Here is a 9,240-nt window from a genome sequence, read left to right as displayed (position 1 = left end):
AGAGGTCAGCATACCCCCTCCCCCCAGCTTGCAACACCAAGAACAGGAAGCTGGGCCCAGTCCTGAGGGCAGCGAACAGCAGCAGCATTTGGACTTCCAGCACCCACACCATCCCACTCTGTTTCGGCGACAGTGCTTCATGTGGACCTTCACGCTGGCAGCAGTGGTACACTCCTGGGTGCAGACTTTCTCCGGGCGCCACACCAGAACATTCCAAATTTTTTCCCTGGGTGAGGCAAAGTTACCAGCCCTCCACCTTGACTTAATCACCCTCTCAGGCAATGGGTTTACCTGCATTGTAGCAGAATTCCCCTCCATAGTGGAGCCACAGTTCACCTCAACTGAGCCGGTACCACGATTTTGTCCCACCAGTGCCCCACATCATGTGCCTCCGGTTCAGTTAATGGCAGGGAAGAAGAAAGAAATCTGGGACAAGGAATCGTCGGCGGCCTTTGAGAAGGCAAAGGAGGCACTGGCCAATGCCACATTGCTGGTGCACCCTAGGACTGACGCCTTGACAGCCCTCACGGTGGACGCATTCAGCACGGCAGTCGGAGGAATGCTAGAGCAATTGGTCAAGGGACAATGGTGGCCTCTGGCTTTCTTCAGCAGACACCTTTGACCAATACAGTGCCTTTGACCGAAAGCTCTTGGCATTGTACCTTGCAGTCTTGACACTTCCGCTACTTTCTGGAAAGAAGACAATTCAAAGTTTTTATGGACAATAAACTACTAACTTTCGCATTTAATAAAATGGGACCCGTGGTCGGTTTGGCAGCAGAGATACTTGTCAGAATTTACCACCGACGTCAAGCAGATAGCTGGGTAAACCAACAACGTGGCTAATGCTTTATCACAACCAATGGTGCAAAGCATACAGATCCTGTCCCAGGGGGTAGTCTATACGGCCCTGGCAGATGTGCAGCAGTGGAACCCAGAGATACCAACATACAGAGAACTGCAGTGTCGGGACTCCACCTGGAATACATCCCGGTAGGTCCAGGTAACACAGTGCTCCTCTGCAATGTATCCACCGGCCACTCCCGTCCCATAGGACTCACGGCCTGGAGGCAACGTCTTTGATGGGTATACAACTTGGCAAACCCGGCCGTCAGGACAATCATTCACATGGTAACCAGCAGGTTTGTGTGGCATGGCCTCTGGAAGCAGGTCAGCTGGTGGGCCAGAACCTGCACACTGTGGCAGATGTCAAATGTCCAACAGCACACCAGGGCATCCCCTCTCCTCCACCCCAGTCATTCAAGCCGACATGAAGAAGGTTCAGCCAAATACACATAGGCATTGTGGGACTACTGCCAGTGTCCTGTGGGGCACGATACCTACCTACTGACAATGGTTGATCACTTCACAAGATTGCTGGAAGCAGTCCCACTGGCAGAGACAATGATGGAGGCTTGTTCCAAAGCCCTGATAAACACTTGGGTGGCAAGGTTCGGAGTCCCAGAACACAACTTTAGACAGAGGCGCACAGTTCACCTCAAGTCTGTGGACAGTGCTGGCAAACCTACTGGCGACACAGCTCCACCAGACCACAGCATACCGCCCCCAGGCAAACTGGTTGGTGGAGCGGTTCCACAGACACCTAAAAGTGGCACTAATGGCTCAGCTCAAGGGACCAAACTGGACAAATGAGCTTCCGTGGGTCCTGCTGGGGATCTGTACATCCCCCAAAGATCTAAATGCCTCAGCAGCAGAGCTGGTGTACAGTGCACCTTTGGTCATTCCTGGGGAATTCATATCCGCTGGTAAGGACCCAGACGAGCCACCCACAGCCACCTGGGAGAACCTCAGGGAAAGACTGGGTACCCCAGCCCCAGTGCCACCCACACAGCATGGGCAAACAAAATCTTTGATTCCCAAGGACCTGAGGACCTGCGAGTATGACTTCATCCGCAGGGGGAGCACACCGGACACCTTTACAATGGCCGTATGAAGGACCGTACAAGGTGGTCAGGTACAATGGGTCAGCATGCATTCTGGCCATAGGTGGAAAAGCAGAGACATTCACTGTTGACCGCCTCAAATCAGCACACCTGGATGCAAACCAACTGGTCAGCCCACAGCCACCACATCGCAGGGGCAGGCCGCCCAAGCCAAGGCAGACCACAACCAAAGACGGCAGTACCCGCATCAGCAGTTTTTGGAAAGGGGGGTTCATATAGCAGCCCGCTACCTGGCAAGCGAACTGGCACTCAAAATGGTGGTCTAACACGGTGAGCACGGAAAACCCCTGCACATTAATGGCCTTCACTGGCCAGGAACCTGCATGGCAGGGGCCATGGCCAATCAAAGGCCAGCTCGCCAGTGACATCACATCCGCCCACAGCAGCGGGAATACCGGGCCCAGTGATGGGAAGCTGGGTCTTTAAAAGCAGGGCTGGGCAGATCAATAAATCAGTCTTGGCTTCACTTACACTGGTGTGTGTGTTGTTCTTCTCTCACTCTGCACTAGCGCCTCACTTCAACATATCATTTACATTTTTAATGTATAATGTGAAAATAAAAGGAAAATTTTTCTTTGAGTGCAAGTCCATAGGTTGCTGTAAGTGGCTTGCTGAGTGGTACCACAACAGCTACCTTGCACTCAACGTTAGCCAAACCAAACAGCTGATTGTGGACCAGAAGGGGGATATCAGGAGAATTCAAACCAGGACTCAGCAGTGGAGAGGGTTAAGAATTTCAGATGCCTGGGTGTCAACATCTCTGAGGATCCAACATGTTGAAGTAATCATGAGGTCAGCTCGCCAGCCGCTAAACTCCATGAGAGGAGTTAGAGGAGGTTTGGTATGTCACCAAAGGCTCTTGCGAATTTCTGCAGGTGTACCGTGGAGAACATGCTGACCGGTTGCATCATTGGTACGGAGGTGCCAATACACAGAACAGGAAAAGGCTACAGAGGTTTGTAAACTTGGCCAGCACTACTACAGACTTTAGTCTCCACTCCATTAAGGACATCTTTAAGAGGTGGTGTCTCAACAGCCTCAATCCTCAAGGACCCTCACCACTCAAGCCACACCCTCTTCATCTTCATCCGGAAGAAGCCTGAAGATGAGCACTCAGTGGCAGAAGGGCAGCTTCGTCCACTCGGCCTTCAGATTTCTGAATGGACAATGAACCAAAGACACCACCTCACTTTCTCTTATTTTTGCACTAATTTATTTATTTTATAACAATATTTGCATTTGTAATGCTGCCACAAAACAATGAATTTTAGGACAAGTTCATGACCATTGATTCTGATTTAAGAGAGGAGGGTAAGAAAGATTTTAAAAATAAATCACAAAAATCCGTAGATACCGTGGTTGAAGTAAAAACACAAAACGCTGGAGAAGCTCAGCAGGTCAAACAGGGTCCTTTAAGGTGAAGGCAAAGGTGAAGACACACAAGTGATGTTTTGGGCTTGTAAGGAAGGTGTTTGTCTTCATCGATTCGTTCATTCATCATAAATGTCAGGAATTCACATTGAAGCTGTATAAAACTTTGGGCTAAGGCCACATTTGGATTGTATGCAGCTCTAATCACTGCAGGAAAGGCTTAGGAGAGGGTGTAGAAGAGGTTCATCGGAATTGCTCCCTGTATTGGACTCCGTTCCACCTACCTGTCTTTTCCCAGTACCCTGTGCAAAAATCTGCCTTCTGCATTTTAAATACATTCGACAAAGCAGCTTCCACTGCTTCCCTGGGCAGAGAATACCACAGATTCTCTATTCTCCGGGATAAGCAGTTCCTCCTCATCACCATTCGATATCTACTCCCACATCTTGAGGCTGCACTTCCTAGTTCTGGCCTCACCTTCCAGAGGAAACAGCTTTCCAACATTGATCAATTTCATTGTATTTGTATGTTTCTATAAGGTCCTCCCTCATTTTTCTGAATTCCTGCGAGAATAATCCCAGGCGATCTGATCTGTCCACGTAGGCTGACCCCTTCATCTCCACAATGCTGGCTTCCACAAACACTCTGCAGTATCTTCAAAACAATATCTAATAATTAACCCATCAATCAATATTAAAGGCAGCCTGTGCTCTGTGCTCTGGCCTGTGATGGCAGGAAGATGGATGCCTGGGTGACCGTCGTCCTTGTTGCAGGAGCAGCCTTCATGACCGTTGCCATGCCCGTGACCCACAGCTCACTGACAGAAGAAGGCACAGAACCACCCTTTTCCACCCACCTACCTGGAGGAGACAGGGTCACAAACAATACTTCCCGAATGCTCAACGCACTGCAGAAGGTACGGTAAGGGGTACAACAAAGCAACAACCCACCCGACGGCCCCAAATCAACAGCATCCTCCATTTATGTAATCCCCATTATTTTTTCCCCCCAAATTATTGAGCATCGAAACAACTTCATTCACATTCAATAGATGTACGCTGTGCCCCCTTTTTTAACAGGAAATTCAGCACACATAAATATTTACACACACTCTCAGATGCACACCAGACACCTCCCAGCCCGCAATCTCTGACAAACTTGGCGCCTTTGCTGACAGTATCATTGGTATATGGCTGATTATACATGTATACGTCGCCCAGTAAGGCATTTATACCTTAAGCTCTCGTACTTCAGAGAAATAACACATAAAGGGTTCAGAATCAGGATTTATTGTCATGAACAAGTCATGAAATTCGCTTGCTATTTATGAAAAAAGTTCTGGTGAACCCGCTTCCTCCAGTTTAATGTCCTTAATCCATTGTGTAATAGACACAAGAGAAACTTGTCCGTGAACTACTCTTTGCAGATGATGCCGCTTTAGTTGCCCATTCAGAGCCAGCTCTTCAGCGCTTGACGTCCTGCTTTGCGGAAACTGCCAAAATGTTTGGCCTGGAAGTCAGCCTGAAGAAAACTGAGGTCCTCCATCAGCCAGCTCCCCACCATGACTACCAGCCCCCCCACATCTCCATCGGGCACACAAAACTCAAAACGGTCAACCAGTTTACCTATCTCGGCTGCACCATTTCATCAGATGCAAGGATCGACAATGAGATAGACAACAGACTCGCCAAGGCAAATAGCGCCTTTGGAAGACTACACAAAAGAGTCTGGAAAAACAACCAACTGAAAAACCTCACAAAGATAAGCGTATACAGAGCCGTTGTCATACCCACACTCCTGTTCGGCTCCGAATCATGGGTCCTCTACCGGCACCACCTACGGCTCCTAGAACGCTTCCACCAGCGTTGTCTCCGCTCCATCCTCAACATCCATTGGAGCGCTCACACCCCTAACGTCGAGGTACTCGAGATGGCAGAGGTCGACAGCTTCGAGTCCACGCTGCTGAAGATCCAGCTGCGCTGGATGGGTCACGTCTCCAGAATGGAGGACCATCGCCTTCCCAAGATCGTATTATATGGCGAGCTCTCCACTGGCCACCGTGACAGAGGTGCACCAAAGAAAAGGTACAAGGACTGCCTAAAGAAATCTCTTGGTGCCTGCCACATTGACCACCGCCAGTGGGCTGATAACGCCTCAAACCGTGCATCTTGGCGCCTCACAGTTTGGCGGGCAGCAGCCTCCTTTGAAGAAGACCGCAGAGCCCACCTCACTGACAAAAGGCAAAGGAGGAAAAACCCAACACCCAACCCCAACCAACCAATTTTCCCTTGCAACCGCTGCAATCGTGTCTGCCTGTCCCGCATCGGACTGGTCAGCCACAAACGAGCCTGCAGCTGACGTGGACTTTTTACCCCCTCCATAAATCTTCGTCCGCGAAGCCAAGCCAAAGAAGAATAGAGGGACCCCTTTCATACTTCCGGTGGAAAATAAGACGAGATGTTTGGCTACTAGAGATGTATTTATCTTTACTTCTGTAGAGAATTAGAGAGTTGTCAGAGAACCAAATATTGCAGTGGGCAGGGTTGCAAATTAAATATTCTGGATACTGCGCTTAGGACTCTGCTCCAGAACTCCTGTATTTGGGGCACTGATAAAATATATGACTTGGGTGGCAAGATGTTGAGTTCAAGAATAGGTTAGAGGGTTCAAAGAGAATCAAGGCTGGGTACGTGTTATCTACAAATGGACTTTATTTACACACAGGAGTTCACAAAAGAGCACACACTCACACAGACCAACCTGGAATTCTTTTCTTTGGCTTGGCTTCGCGGACGAAGATTTATGGAGGGGGTAAAAAGTCCACGTCAGCTGCAGGCTCGTTTGTGGCTGACCAGTCCGATGCGGGACAGGCAGACACGATTGCAGCGGTTGCAAGGGAAAATTGGTTGGTTGGGGTTGGGTGTTGGGTTTTTCCTCCTTTGCCTTTTGTCAGTGAGGTGGGCTCTGCGGTCTTCTTCAAAGGAGGCTGCTGCCCGCCAAACTGTGAGGCGCCAAGATGCACGGTTTGAGGCGTTATCAGCCCACTGGCGGTGGTCAATGTGGCAGGCACCAAGAGATTTCTTTAGGCAGTCCTTGTACCTTTTCTTTGGTGCACCTCTGTCACGGTGGCCAGTGGAGAGCTCGCCATATAATACGATCTTGGGAAGGCGATGGTCCTCCATTCTGGAGACGTGACCCATCCAGCGCAGCTGGATCTTCAGCAGCGTGGACTCGATGCTGTCGACCTCTGCCATCTCGAGTACCTCGACGTTAGGGGTGTGAGCGCTCCAATGGATGTTGAGGATGGAGCGGAGACAACGCTGGTGGAAGCGTTCTAGGAGCCGTAGGTGGTGCCGGTAGAGGACCCATGATTCGGAGCCGAACAGGAGTGTGGGTATGACAACGGCTCTGTATACGCTTATCTTTGTGAGGTTTTTCAGTTGGTTGTTTTTCCAGACTCTTTTGTGTAGTCTTCCAAAGGCGCTATTTGCCTTGGCGAGTCTGTTGTCTATCTCATTGTCGATCCTTGCATCTGATGAAATGGTGCAGCCGAGATAGGTAAACTGGTTGACCGTTTTGAGTTTTGTGTGCCCGATGGAGATGTGGGGGGGCTGGTAGTCATGGTGGGGAGCTGGCTGATGGAGGACCTCAGTTTTCTTCAGGCTGACTTCCAGGCCAAACATTTTGGCAGTTTCCGCAAAGCAGGACGTCAAGCGCTGAAGAGCTGGCTCTGAATGGGCAACTAAAGCGGCATCATCTGCAAAGAGTAGTTCACGGACAAGTTTCTCTTGTGTCTTGGTGTGAGCTTGCAGGCGCCTCAGATTGAAGAGACTGCCATCCGTGCGGTACCGGATGTAAACAGCGTCTTCATTGTTGGGGTCTTTCATGGCTTGGTTCAGCATCATGCTGAAGAAGATTGAAAAGAGGGTTGGTGCGAGAACACAGCCTTGCTTCACGCCATTGTTAATGGAGAAGGGTTCAGAGAGCTCATTGCTGTATCTGACCCGACCTTGTTGGTTTTCGTGCAGTTGGATAATCATGTTGAGGAACTTTGGGGGACATCCGATGCGCTCTAGTATTTTCCAAAGCCCTTTCCTGCTCACGGTGTCGAAGGCTTTGGTGAGGTCAACAAAGGTGATGTAGAGTCCTTTGTTTTGTTCTCTGCACTTTTCTTGGAGCTGTCTGAGGGCAAAGACCATGTCAGTGGTTCCTCTGTTTGCGCGAAAGCCGCACTGTGATTCTGGGAGAATATTCTCAGCGACACTAGGTATTATTCTATTTAGTAGAATCCTAGCGAAGATTTTGCCTGCAATGGAGAGCAACGTGATTCCCCTGTAGTTTGAGCAGTCTGATTTCTCGCCTTTGTTTTTGTACAGGGTGATGATGGTGGCATCACGAAGATCCTGAGGCAGTTTACCTTGGTCCCAACAAAGCTTGAAAAACTCATGCAGTTTGGCATGCAGAGTTTTGCCGCCAACCTTCCAGACTTCTGGGGGGATTCCATCCATACCTGCTGCTTTGCCACTTTTCAGTTGTTCGATTGCCTTATATGTCTCATCCAGGGTGGGAACCTCATCCAGCTCTAGCCTTAGGGGCTGTTGAGGGAGCTGGAGCAGGGCGGAATCTTGGACTGAGCGGTTGGTACTGAAAAGAGATTGGAAGTGTTCTGACCATCGGTTGAGGATGGAGATCTTGTCGCTGAGGAGGACTTTGCCGTCTGAGCTGCGCAGCGGGCTTTGGACTTGGGGTGAGGGGCCGTACACAGCCTTTAGAGCCTCGTAGAAACCCCTGAAGTCGCCAATGTCCGCGCTGAGCTGTGTTCGTTTGGCAAGGCTAGTCCACCACTCCTTTTGGATCTCCCGGAGTTTGCGCTGAAGATGGCTGCATGCGCGACGGAAGGCTTGTTTCTTCTCTGGACAGGACGGCTTTGTAAGGTGAGCCTGGTGGGCAGCTCGCTTCTTTGCCAGCAGCTCCTGGATTTCCTGGCTGTTTTCGTCAAACCAGTCCTTGTTTTTCCTGGAGGTGAAGCCCAGTACCTCTTCAGTGGATTGCAGTATGGTAGTCTTCAACTGATCCCAGAGGGTTTCAGGGGACGGGTCCGTGAGGCGGGTTGCAACGTCGAGCTTTGCTTTGAGGTTTGCCTGGAAGTTTCCTCTCGCTTCGTCTGACTGCAGTTTTCCAACATTGAACCTCTTTCTGGGGGCTTTATTGTTCCTGGGCTTTGGCTTGAAGTGAAGGTTGAGCTTGCAGCGAACCAGCCGGTGGTTAGTGTGGCATTCTGCGCTAGGCATGACCCTGGTGTGGAGCACATCTCGTTTGTCACTTTCTCGCACCAGGATGTAGTCCAGGAGGTGCCAGTGTTTGGATCGGGGATGCATCCAGGTGGTCTTAAGGCTGTCCCTCTGCTGAAAAAGGGTGTTTGTAATGACAAGCCGCTGTTCTGCGCAGAGCTCCAACAGGAGGCGCCCATTGTCGTTGCACTTGCCGACGCCATGCTTGCCCAGGATTCCTGGCCAGGTTTCTGAGTCTTTGCCGACACGAGCGTTGAAGTCGCCCAGGATGACAACCTTGTCGGCTGTAGGGGTACGTTGGATGAGGTTGCGCAGGTCGGTGTAGAACTTGTTCTTTTCTGCTGGTTCCGCCTGGAGGGTTGGAGCATAGACACTGATGAGGGTGATGTGACGCTTGTTTTGAAGTGGGAGTCGCATGGACATGATTCGGTCCGAGAGGCCTGTCGGAAGGTTTTCGAGTTTGGAGGCAATGAAGCTCTTGACCATGAAGCCTACACCAGATAGGCGTCGTTCATCCGAAGGCTTGCCAGACCAGTAGAGTGTGTAGCCCGCGCCGCGTTATTGGAGGCTGCCTACATCTGCCAGGCGGACTTCACTGAGAGCGGCTATGTCGA

This window comes from Narcine bancroftii, chromosome 1 (genome assembly GCF_036971445.1).
Source record: "Narcine bancroftii isolate sNarBan1 chromosome 1, sNarBan1.hap1, whole genome shotgun sequence".
Lineage (NCBI taxonomy): Eukaryota > Metazoa > Chordata > Chondrichthyes > Torpediniformes > Narcinidae > Narcine > Narcine bancroftii.
The sequence above is the reverse complement of the archived record's forward strand: the minus strand, read 5'-3'. Positions refer to the sequence as shown.